This window comes from Leuciscus leuciscus (genome assembly GCF_965113295.1).
Source record: "Leuciscus leuciscus genome assembly, chromosome: 15".
Lineage (NCBI taxonomy): Eukaryota > Metazoa > Chordata > Actinopteri > Cypriniformes > Leuciscidae > Leuciscus > Leuciscus leuciscus.
The window spans coordinates 11,221,852-11,234,622 of NC_138739.1; the positions used below are offsets into that span (position 1 = coordinate 11,221,852).

The following is a 12,771-nucleotide window of genomic DNA, read 5'->3' on the forward strand; positions in this document are numbered from 1 at the left end:
ATCTATCTATCTATCTATCTATCTATCCATCTATCCATCTATCTATCTATCTATCATTTTGGAGTTTTGTCACATTTTACTACTTCAGAGGCCTATAAACACCTAATTTCTAATAAGTAGAAAAAAGAAATGGTCAGTTCTTATAGGGGACATCCCATACAGTATGCACACCTCATATCAAAGCATTTTACTGTAGCATTTTGGAGTTTTGTCACATTTTACTACTTCAGAGGTCTATAAATACCTCATTTCTAATAAGTAGAAAAAAGTAATGGTCAGTTCTTATAGGGGACATCCCATACAGTATGCACACCTCATATCAAAACATTTTACTGCAGCATTTTGGAGGTATGTCAAATTTTACAATTTAAGAGGCCTATAAATACCTCATTTCTAATAAGTAGAAAAAACGAATGGTCAGTTCTTATAGGGGACATCCCATACAGTATGCACACCTCATATCAAAGCATTTTACTGTAGCATTTTGGAGTTTTGTCACATTTTACTACTTCAGAGGTCTATAAATACCTCATTTCTAATAAGTAGAAAAAAGTAATGGTCAGTTCTTATAGAGGACGTCCCATAAAATATGCATACTTCATATCAAAACATTTTACTGCAGCATTTTGGAATTATGTCAAATTTTACTATTTAAGAGGCCTATAAAGACCTAATTTCTAATAAGTAGAAAAAAGTAATGGTCAGTTCTTATAGGGGACGTCCCACACAGTATGCACACCTCATATCAAAGCATTTTACTGCAGCATTTTGGAGATATGTCACATTTGACTACTTTAGTGGCCTATAAACACCTCATTTTAATAAGTAGAAAAAAGTAATGGTCAGTTTTTACAGGGGACGTCCCATACAGTATACACGCGTCATATCAAAGCATTTTACTGCAGCATTTTGGAGTTATGCCACATTTTACTACTTCAGAGGCTTATTAAGACCTCATTTCAAATAAGTAGAAATTCAGAATTTGTAGAGTGGTTGCTGGCATCTTCTGAATGCTTGTGACGCCACTCACCGTCGTAACTGTGGACAACAACATCAGTCCCACTCACAACCCAGTTCCCAGCCAAGACCACCCAGACTGTGAGGATCAGCAGCATGAGCCCACTGGACCCGTCCAACCTCCCTCTCCCACCACATCTCCAAACCACTTGTAATAAATGTGTATGTTTCCTCAGTATCTGTCTGTTTCTGCAGTCCCAAGACACTCCTGCCACCCAGTCATCTCCTCCTCCCATTAGTCCTGCAGTGCATCTCAGCCTCCTCTCAGTGGCACGGCTACATCTTGGGCCTGCTGGGAGCCATCTCCTCCTGTGAGTGTGGAGACTGTGGCTCTGCCTCCAGCCTCTGATTGCTCCGCCTTCACTCCACCTCTACCCGTCGCCCTGGCTCCTGTGCTCTTACCACCCTCGACTCCAACGTGGACCATTGGCCATTCAGCCTCGCCGGGCTCCCTTGGCACGTCGGCTCCACTTTGGTTGGTCATCGCACCATTTTTTCCATAAACTTGTGACCCATTTGTTGCCCTGTGGCCCTCCACCTCTTCAGCTTTGGCTAGCCCCGCACTCCCTCAGGCTCCACCTTCACATATGGTCGCTCCAGCTCAGCCTCTAACCTCAGGATCCCTGCTTCCACCTCAGGGGGTCGTCGCTGCGGCCCAGCCACGGTCGCATAGGTCTTCGTGGCTCACTGCCTCATCGCTTCTCTGGCTACACGGTGTGCTCCACCTCCATCACTGTCGTCACCACCGGCAGTCCCCATGGTGGTGTCGGGACTCTTCACTCCATGGCTACTGCCTCCTGCAACGCCGCCATGGGAGGCAGTCCTTGCTGTGGTCTAATTATTAGAAATGAGGTCTTTATACGCCTTTAAAGTAGTAAAATGTTAAATAACTCATGTTATTTTGTTAAATGTTAAATACTCATGTAATGTTAAATAAACTGCTTCAGTAAAATGTTTTGATATGAGGCGTGTATAATGTATGGGACGTCGCCTATAAGAACTGACCATAAGTTTTTTCTACTTATTAGAAATGAGGTCTTTATAGGCCTCTAAAGTAGTAAAATGTGCCAAAACTCGAAAATGCTGCAGTAAAATGGTTTGATATGAGGTGTGCATACTGTATGGGACGTCCCCTGTAAAAACTGACCATTACTTTTTTCTTCTTTTTAGACATGAGGTCTTTATAAGCCTCTGATAGTAAAAAGTGACATATCTCCAAAAAGCTACAGTAAAATGTTTTGATATGAGGTGTGCATACTGTATGGGATGTCCTCTATAAGAACTGACCATTAGTTTTTTTCTACTTATTAGAAATAAGGTCTTTATGGGCCTCTGAAGTAGTAAAATGTGACATAACTCCAAAATGCTGCAGTAAAATGCTTTGAAATGAGGTGTGCATACTGTATGGGACGTCCCCTATAAGAACTGACCATTAGTTTTTTCTACTTATAAGAAATAAGGTCTTTATAGGCCTCTGATAGTAAAATGTGACATAACTCCAAAATGCTGCAGTAAAATTCTTTGATATGAGGTGTGCATACTGAATGGGACATCCCCAATAAAGACTGACCATTATTTTTAGATAGATAGATAGATAGATAGATAGATAGATAGATAGATAGATAGATAGATAGATAGATAGATAGATAGATAGATAGATAGAGAAGAAGATAGATAGATAGATAGATAGATAGATAGATAGATAGATAGATAGATAGATAGATAGATAGATAGATAGATAGATAGATAGATAGATAGATAAAGAAGAAAAAGATAGGAAAAAAAGAAGAAAAAAGAAAGAGAGAAAGAGAAAAAAGAAAGAAAAAAGAGAGAGAGAGAGAGAGAGAAAGAGAGAGAGAGAGAGAGAGAGAGAGAGAGAGAGAGAGAGAGAGAGAGAGAGAGAGAGAGATCTGCGCTCTGAAAGCGCGTTCTCTCTGCTGTTACTGAAATTACCGTATTCACAGTAATAGGCGCACACGCTTTTTATTTTTTTTGGCGGCTGGCTTGGCCGTGTATTTTCAAACCGCGGCTGGCTTGACCGCAGTAACGCGCCTGAGGTCATCCATGCTGACTGGACGCCTGAACAACTTGGCACTTCTGTCCTTTGAAAGAGAACTTATTGACAGTTCGGATTATGATGACACAATCAGCGTTTTCAACTCAAAGCCCAGAAGACTCCGCCTGGTTTAGAGCTCAGGTAGCGCTGTGTGTGTTTTTTATGCTGGCCCGCCGTGGCATTACTGCTGTTTCTGAAAGGATGGTTCGAGTTATTTCAGTTTGGATGTAGCAACTCTTTTAACGAGTTTTATGAGACCTGTTGTTGTTTCTTATTTTATGTGTGGCATCATCATCTACCAGGCTGTTATCTGTGTTATTCTGCCCACTTTTTATGTTGTAATTTTCACTGTGTTTTTTATGCTGGCCCGCCATGGCATTACTGCTGTTTCTGAAAGGATGGTCTGATTCGAGTTATTTTTATTAATAGGCTGTTATCTGTGTTATTCTGCCCACTTTTTGTATAATGTTCACCGTCTCCTTTGGCGTTTGTTTATGTTTTGTGAATGCACTTTTGGCTCTGTGTCTCGAAATACAGCTGAGTATATTATGGTATTGAAGTCCCGTGATGTGATTTGCACGTGATGTGATGTAATCTGTGTGTGACCTGAACACCAGTAAAAACATGTTTGATAGCATTTGGTTGTTTGCCTCGTGAATATATAACACATAGCATACCTGTTTTCTTCTGTCATGATTCTTTTTAAAACACAGAATCAGCTCGTTCTCTTGTGAATTTTTTTTCTGCACGGGCCGGCCACACGCTCTCCGTGCGCGCACTGACTTAAAAGTGGCGTAACGCCACTGTTACACTGTGAAACACATACATAGCCTACTCCGTGTGCAGTGCGTGATGATCCACGACTGTAGGCTACCACAAACACATAGGCCAGGCCTACTCACTATTTGTTTTTCAAATCCAGAAGTTATCAGCAACTTTTATTAAAAAAAGTAAATAAAAAGGTTTGTCAGCATTGCGATTCTCTTTGTAGGCCTACATATACACTCTTTAATAGACGTTTTAACACAATTTAAAAAACTTATTATTCAGCGCTACTTAGGCTATATAGATTTAAGTTGCTCAAACAAGTGGTAAAATTATTATTGGAATTAGTGTCACCGATTACCTCAGAATATTGCTCGGCTGACGCCCACGTGCTACCGAGGTTCTATGAATGAACGCCCACGTGCTACCGAGACTCACTGTGTATATGAAGTGTTGTGCTTTGCGGAGTTTCCCTTCCCTGGCTCCATATCTTGTCTGTATCCGTATGATGAGTTTTAGCCTATTTGAAATAAAGTGAAATTTCTCTTTGATTAAACCGGCTGGCTGTTCTTTGACCACCGTAGGGCTGTTCTGAGGTTTATTACAGCTCTATAATACGGAGCCCGGGAATCAGGTGTATAAGATTAAAAACCCCGAGGCGAGGCCCCTCCGTATATTCACCAGGCCCACCTATTAATGACGTTCTGTATCCGCCACTGCTATATATATATATATATATATATATATATATATATATATATATATATATATATATATATATATATATATATATATAATATGAAGAGTTCAGATGCAAAAACCTCTAAATGCCATCTGAAATTTAGCTAAAACATATCAAAAATTAATTTCAAAGTGAACTATCCCTTTAAGGTCAGAAGAAGACGTTTAGCACACATTTGTGCTGCACGTCTGGATTACTATTGACGGAAGTTACGTTTGAGAAGAAGTTCAACAATAACCCCACCCCTGTTGTAGCTACCGCTGAAAAGGAGGAGAAGATTAAAACACACAAAACTCGCGCAGTTTCTCCACTGGAAGCTTTATGTAGAATGGAAAAAAACCCGCGAGCTCTCCCCCCTAGTGTTGACGCAGACCAGAACAATCGATCGTCCAATTTATCGTGCCCATAACTGATCACAAATTAACTAAGTATAGCTATAAAGTAAACTATTTATATTTTATAGACTTTTCTACGTATTGTAAATAGTGAATATATTTATATATTATTATAGCCTATATAATTATATATCATCTATATATCTGTCACACCCCCAGCCCCCGGCCTAAGCATGATGTGGTAAAAGAACGGTTTTAGTCCAGCAAAGAGTTGGTGCCGCTTTGGAACCAATTTTCCTGGCCGAGAATCGGTTCTTTGGCTGTCGAAACACAAATAATAGGTACCAGCACTGCCTTGGTGGAAAAGGGGTATTTGACAGCCTGTAAACATATGTGGGGTTTTCCCTGGGCTGAGTTGGACCCAATTGCCCGTTCTCAGGTCGTTTCATTGAGGACACCTGTTGCTGACTTCCTTTTGGGCCTTTTAAAAAGGAGCAAGATGAAAGGCCACAGAGAGCTGCATATTGGACTTGATTTCGTTTGTTTTGTTTCCTTTAAACTTGTTTCTTTTTGTACATCTGTGACTGTCTGTGTTTGTGTGTGTGGATGGAATCACACGGAGAGCAGGTGGATGGTTACTCAAGATCTCTTTACTTAGCCTGCAACAGACAGACTGGGACAAACAGGACCAAAAGCTGGTTAAAGGCAGTGCATCACGCATCAATGTTGCTCATAGATCATCAGCGAGAGATGTGAAACTCTGCTGGATATACATTTTTACAAAGTGATCGTATAGTGGAATTAAACTCAAAATAAAACATACATTAAAGAAATAAAGTACAAATCACTGTCTCTGTTCTCATTTCTCATAAATTCACAAATACAGAGAAACTAAATTTAAGCAACCATCATTTTGTATATTTTTGGAATACAGAAAGAAAAGAACGGCCACCTAAAATGGCGCAGTTACACAGTTCAGCACATGCGAGCACGTGAGAGCACATAGCACATGTGATAATGCTAACACTCAGTTCAACTAATATATTCTTACACAGAACATGACAAATCCGAATATAAAACATACCTGGGACAAACAGGACCAAAAGCTGGTTAAAGGCAGTGCATCACGCATCAATGTTGCTCATAGATCTTAAATGAAATCAGAGATTCGGAGTTCACAAGCAGGTTAACACACACACATCACGTTTCATCATCGCAAATAACACATTTGACTCGACTGACAGAACTAGGGACTGACAGGCACATGAAGTAAACTTGTGTGTAGTTAAAGGGTCATGAAACCCTAAACCAATTTTTCTGAGATTTTAACAGAGGTAGGTGTGTTGAACACCATAGAATACAATGTTATAATCTGTAAAATTTAATAATAGGATATAAATGGTTAAATTTGAGTTTGTATCGGCTATTTTCGTCTTCCGGGTTTGAAATCTTCATCGAGTCCACGTCACAGGATGTGACGTTTTTCTGTACGGATCGTCCGTTGATGACTCATCGTTGTCTCATAATTATTAATGAGGCTGAGCCTTCATATCCAATGAGAAGACACTTCACTGAATTAATCATGATACCACGTGGATCTTTCCAATGATAGACCTGTCAAACAAACTGTGACACTGCGTAGTCGATGAGAGAGGCGATCATGGGACGCAAGTGTTTGTATTCGTGGTGCAAAAGTTCAAGCGCATTGCATAGCTTTCCCCGCGATGCTGCCAGGGCTAGAGTCTGGCTCCGTGCGGCTGGTTGGCCATCCACAACGGACACATCTCATTTATAAAAAATGTAATTAATACTAAAATGCAATACAGTGAAGGAGTGTCAAGATGCGTTTACCTGTGCAACTTCCCTACAGCACAAGTTTTCTCTTGGAGACAGTCTGGTACAGTGACCACAGGTACACCTGTTGCAAAATTATACGTTTATGAATAAAAACGTTAGGCTAATTTCAGGTCGGACTTTTGCCTGCAGAAGGGGTTTTGTTATCTGATAAGTCGCTACCATTCTGACACTTCTCCCATCCGCGCGGCCTCCGGTTCGCCCATGTTTTCCTCCACAGTCACGGGAAGGGCTAATGGTTCAAATAAATAGGGAAGAGGACCTGCACCGCCATCGTTTATCTCGCTATTTTGCCCTGGTGATGCAGGAGGAGAGAAGTCCTCCACCTCCACAGAACCCTGCGTGCTGCCATCACTGTATATTTCTATGTCGCTGTCCATCTTTACTATTGTTGTTCAGGTGGCGCGTCGATCTAGGCTATGCACGGAATTTTTTTTGAACAGGAAATGTATTATTTGCAAATATATTAATTTATAGTGTGTATATAAAATATATAGTTGTTTATAATGACATTATAATTAATATGTACATTTAATATGTTTTATTCGATAGAATTTGATGACAGGGCGTTCAGTTACTTTTGAAATTACAGAAATAGTGTCAGTGTATTGCCAGCTTTTAAAAAAACAACTTTTTTTGCTTACGTTTTACGACACATTTGTAATGACATTGTCATTGCATACAATGACAGTTATCCCTGCCGTGCAATACCACACCCACACTCCCCTCCCCTTCTCACAGCCATCCACGCCCATTTCAGTTGCATTTTTCAAAAACAGTGTGAGCTAGACTTGCGCTGAAAGAGGGGGGTTTCATGACCCTTTAAAAAGACCAACCTTACACTTGAAAACAATCTAAACTCAGTTTTTATGACGCAGCACTTATTGATGCGACTTACCATCAGCGAGAGATGTGAAACTCTGCTGGTGGTGACGTAGCTCCGCCCTTAATATCACGCACACAAATGCAAGGGACGCAACAGCCAATGTGGAGTTTTCCCAATTAATGCATGAATTTAACAGCATTATTTAAACTCCGTTACACATCCAACATGCAGCACATTACACTTCCATGCATTAATTTATCTTTGCACCACACCAGACACCTGACTGTTACCTTGTATATAGTTTTTTTTTTTTTTTTGCTGTATAGTCCTATTTTGTTAATACATTTTTCATTATATTCTGGCTTTCTCGAGTATCCCTATTTTGGTTAAATTCCTTTTGAGATATGGGGCATAACACATTGGGTGCTTCTCAATACTCGAATGAATGTTTCCTCGCTCCTCCATTCTCCATCCTATAACCCAGAAACCGATCGAGCTCAGCTCAGCCATCTCAGTGAAGTGATGCTCGAGTGATCAAGTATTCCAATGTACAAATAAGCTTTCCTTCGATTCATCCGTCCTCATTTTCTTCCCTCACATCCTAAACAGGTGGATCTGAGACAAGGGCTGCGTTCCAAACCGCATACTTCCCTACTATTTAGTATGGGAAAAAGAGTAGGCGAGCGAAAAAGTATGTACGAATCCAAAAGAGTAGGCGAGAATTACCTGGGTGACGTACTAATTATCGCGAGATTCGGACTTAAGTGGGTTCGAATATGCCTACTTTCCTACTATATAGTAGGCAAAAACAGTACGTGAAGGAAGCAGTACGTTCGAAACATCAGTATTCATAAAAGAGTAGGCGAGAAGTTCCCGGGTGGCTTACTGCTTCCGCCCAGATTTTTGAGTGCTCGACCGATGGATACTCTTCTATCCCAGGAGGCCACGCGAGAGGATACGTCATAAAAAAAGAAGAAGAAGGATAGGTCATACTCGTGACGGAAAGGATGACGGACGAGACTGTTTTTAAATGTGAGTATTACAAATCAAATGATCGCATGTGTTGAACTAATGTAAAAGTTACAGTAAACTGTTGAATTGTTGAAGGTGTAAAGACGCTATATATTTGCGATTTTGCTGTAAATCACATTTTATTATGTATAGCTAAGCTAACAGAGAAGCTCCAGTAAGGACACATACGTCTCCAAAGTGGATTTGCATACATTTTAAACCGTATACATCTTAAATACAATTACTAAATGTCTATTTAATATCTGGCAAGAAACTCTTCTATAAGAATTGCAGATTACTACGTCTAATAGATATGAATAGGCATCTGAGTGATGTATGTGTGCTATTATGTAGAACAAATCTATAAAGTAACTAACATAAGTTATCTATTTTATTTGTCCATTAGTACTGTTGATAAATTGAGGAACATTTATGTAGGATAAAAAGTTAAAACAACCTCAACATGTAAATGTAGTGTTGAGTTCATAAATCACAGAGGTAACGTGAGTCTGCGGTCTGGATGTTACAGGGACAGTTGAACACGTGTGTGTTTATCAGGTGGAGAGTGGCTCATAAAGCTGAATTCTGCCATCAAAGGCTTTGAGTGAGTGACACTACAGAAATGAATAACAACAACTATTTAAATATTAAGTTGTAGTTTATTTTAATTATTGTAATTTCAAACAGAGCTATTACAGCACTTTTCTGATTCTTGATTTCTGTGCATTTGCTGCACAGCTTTTGTGGAGCAGGACCTGCAAGGAAAGATGATGGCGGCATTTGTGGAAAAAAGCATTTTTGTCTTCTAAATAATACTGAAATCAAATGACATTGTGCTGTTAAAATTGCTGCTTGTGTGTTATGTTTGTGTATTTTGTAGGATCTGAAATGTCAGCAGACTGGTGTGAGCACTGAGGATGAGGAGCCCAGAGCTGAATCCTGGAGATGGTGCCATGGATGAGACCCTCCATCACTCCACCAGCCCTTATGAGAACCTCCACCTTCCCTCATGAGACCCACCATCACTCCACCTTCCCTTATTGCCTCAGATTGTGAAGCACAACACATCACGCAACAACCTCACACTGTAAAGAGGTTGCTGTAAATTTTACAGTAACTTACTGGCAGCTGGATGCCAGTAAGTTACTGTAAAATGTTTTACAGTATTACTGTATTTTCACTTACAGTATACTGTACCATTTACTGTAATTGCATTTACACAGTATTATTACTGTATTTTCACTTACAGTATACTGTATCATTTACTGTACTTGCATTTACAGTATTATTACCGTATTTTCATTTACAGTATTAGTATTGTTTTTTGTTTGTTTTTTTCATTTAAATTTTCTTTTTTTAATTTATGTTTACCCCACCCCCCAAAAAATCACAATAACTCACAAACATTTGTCCTTATAATATTCTTTTTAATCGTTGAACATTTTGTTTTAGAAGTACAAATTACAAATCTTGACCTTTAGGAGCCACTAGCTGAAGAAAAAAAAAGGCAACATCTCCAAAGTCCATAGAATTAATCTCCTGGTGACCATTTATATCTGTAGCATGGCAAAAACGTACACACACTGAAAAGCAAAACAGGCCTTAAAACAATAAAATACAGTCAAAGTCAGTGTTGTGTTGTTACATTTCAGTAATTTTGCCAGTCAAAGTTGACAACCTCTCTGATGAGAAACACTGAGGGTTTCAGGCTGATGCTTTTCTTTGGACCTTTCCAGATTTCCATCTGATCTGTGCCTTTGGTGTTTGGTGCCATCAGGGTTGACTCTCAGAATGAACCTGCAAACACAAGCAGGGAAAAAATATATAATTTTTTCAGACCGGTGTTGGCAGAATTTTCCCTAACCCTCAAACTTGATGCTGCATGTACTTTGGCGTTAATAAAAGCACTACATCTGATTCTGAATCCACCTACAGTAGTGGTGGGGGAAAAATCGATTCTGTTCAGTGTCGCGATATTTTGCGCACGCAATTATATTGATACAGTAGCGCAAAGTATTCCAATATAGGTTATAAGGCTGTGACGGTGGCAGTTTTTTTTACCACTGCGGTGGTAATGGACCAACTACCTGCAGTGGTTGGGGGGTTATTATGAAAATTGAAATAAAAAAATGTAGTTTATTCGAGCAAAAAAGTCTTTATTTGAGCAATTCCGTCAAAGAAGCAACACAAAGCCTGTAAAGCATTCAAATACATATCAGTAAATATTAGAAACTTACATAATACTTACATAATAGAAAAGTTAAATCTATATAAAAAAAAAAAAAAACTTTCGTTTAATACTTCCACACAAAGACACGTGATTCCACATGAAGCCATACCGCTCTGTGCTTTGAGAGGGATGACATGAGGAGGAAAGAGACCATCGATCTATTTTCTGATATCTTCATGTTTTCTACTTGTTGTAAAAGGTATGAAAAGTGAATTTAATCTTCCACAAGGGCAAGACATTTAAGCTATGTTTGAAATTGCGCTGCCAAAGAGAGCGAAACTAAAAATCAAATAAACTTGACGCGCCGTACATGTCTAATAACAAGCAAAAACTGTGTTGAAATGAATCTGACGTGCAAGTAAAAATGCAGGCTATCTGTCCTACAACGTTTTTCTACTTTACCACAGTAAAGAATGTGAATGTAATAGGCCTAAATAAAAGCGAACCAAGGAAGAAACGTTTATAATCCCCTTCGAAAATCGAGACGTAAGTGAAGATTTTGGGAAAAAAACAAGGTATTAAATGCAGGGATGAGTCACAATTTTTGGATATTCGATTAGTTTATTTAATTATAGAATTATAATATATCGAATAGGTTGTGTAATTATTCTCTAAAATAAAATCTCCATGTTTTTGGTGCTAATGCGGTGGTGACGCGTTCATATAATTACGTTCTGTAATAAGGTCCTGTGTCCTGAATGTTCAAGGACAAAATTTCTGCACTAGCCTCCAGTAAATGTGTAGAAGATGTTCACAGATTTAATGTGACATTTGTAGTGAGTTGAGCAGTCTTATTTTTTGTAATGTCTTTGAATAATATGGGGGACATGAATCGCAATATATCGCAGAATCGAATCGCAATACTTGCTGTATCGCAATGTTAGGAAGCGCAATAATATTGAATTGTGGCCCAAATATCGCAATACTATCGAATCATCAAATTTTTGCCAATTTCCACCCCTAACCTACAGGGATGGTATTACCCCATAATCCATTACATTAAAATCATTAAAGCTTCATTCTTTTTCAATATTCCTGTAGCTTAGATTTCCAGGGAATGGATCATTTAAATTAAACTTAATACAATGTAAGTTGCTTTGGATAAAAGTGACTTCCAAATGCATGCATGTAAATGTAATGTAATGTAAAAAAAAAAAATATATATATATATGACTGTCCCATGGGAGGATGCCATCGACGAGGCATTCGAACGGAAGAGGCTGCGATATGCCAACTTAGCAGCTGAAGCAGAGGGGCGGGGCTGGAATGTGAAGGTGTGGCCAGTGGAGGTGGGATGCAGAGGTTTTGTAGCCAGCTCTACCACAAGGCTCTTGAAGGAAGTAGGGATCAGAGGGCAGTCCCAACGGAGGGCAATCAAAGGACTGGCCACTGCAGCGGAACGGAGCAGTCACTGGCTGTGGCTGAAACGTAGGGACGCAACATGGGCTGCCAAATGATCGCATGGTGCCACCATCGTGCGACACACACCCGGGTCTGATCAACCCGTGGTGGGCTAACCCCGGCAGAGGGTGTCTTGTGATAAGTGGCCGAAACACCCAATGAGGTCGGGCACACAACTGAAGATGTGTCGCACTGGTGGCACCATGAGTTCTGTGCCAAATTTCACCCCACCCAAGATGACATCCCCATTCAATTGTTGTGCTGAAAGTTAGGGATCTTTAACAACTAGTCCTAGTAGGAATCAATATATATATATATATATATATATATATATATATATATATATATATATATTGGTTTACCTGATTCTGCATTCGACAAAATAGACAGCTAATGCTGAAGAGTCGTCTGTTAGCAGTTGTAACTGGATGATGATTCTGCCCTTCATTGTCAGCATCCATGTTTTTGCTTTGAGAACAGACTCTCCTGAAACAGATAAAGTCACAGCAGCCTTTTAGGCAAGGCAAGGCAAGG

The 12,771-nt window shown here is 39.6% G+C and overlaps 1 protein-coding gene and 1 long non-coding RNA gene across 2 annotated transcripts in view; one reads left to right on the plus strand and one right to left on the minus strand.

Moving 5' to 3' along the window:
• Nucleotides 1-12,771, plus strand: part of LOC309474957 (uncharacterized protein) — a gene marked incomplete at its 3' end in the record, with an annotated part of 239,061 nt that overhangs the window by 171,724 nt on the left and 54,566 nt on the right. The window lies entirely within an intron of this gene.
• Nucleotides 10,013-12,749, minus strand: LOC309476340. The gene is made up of 2 exons (XR_014198021.1): nt 12,600-12,749; nt 10,013-10,403 (listed from the first exon to the last, which is right to left on the minus strand). It is a non-coding gene; the product is annotated as an uncharacterized lncRNA (long non-coding RNA).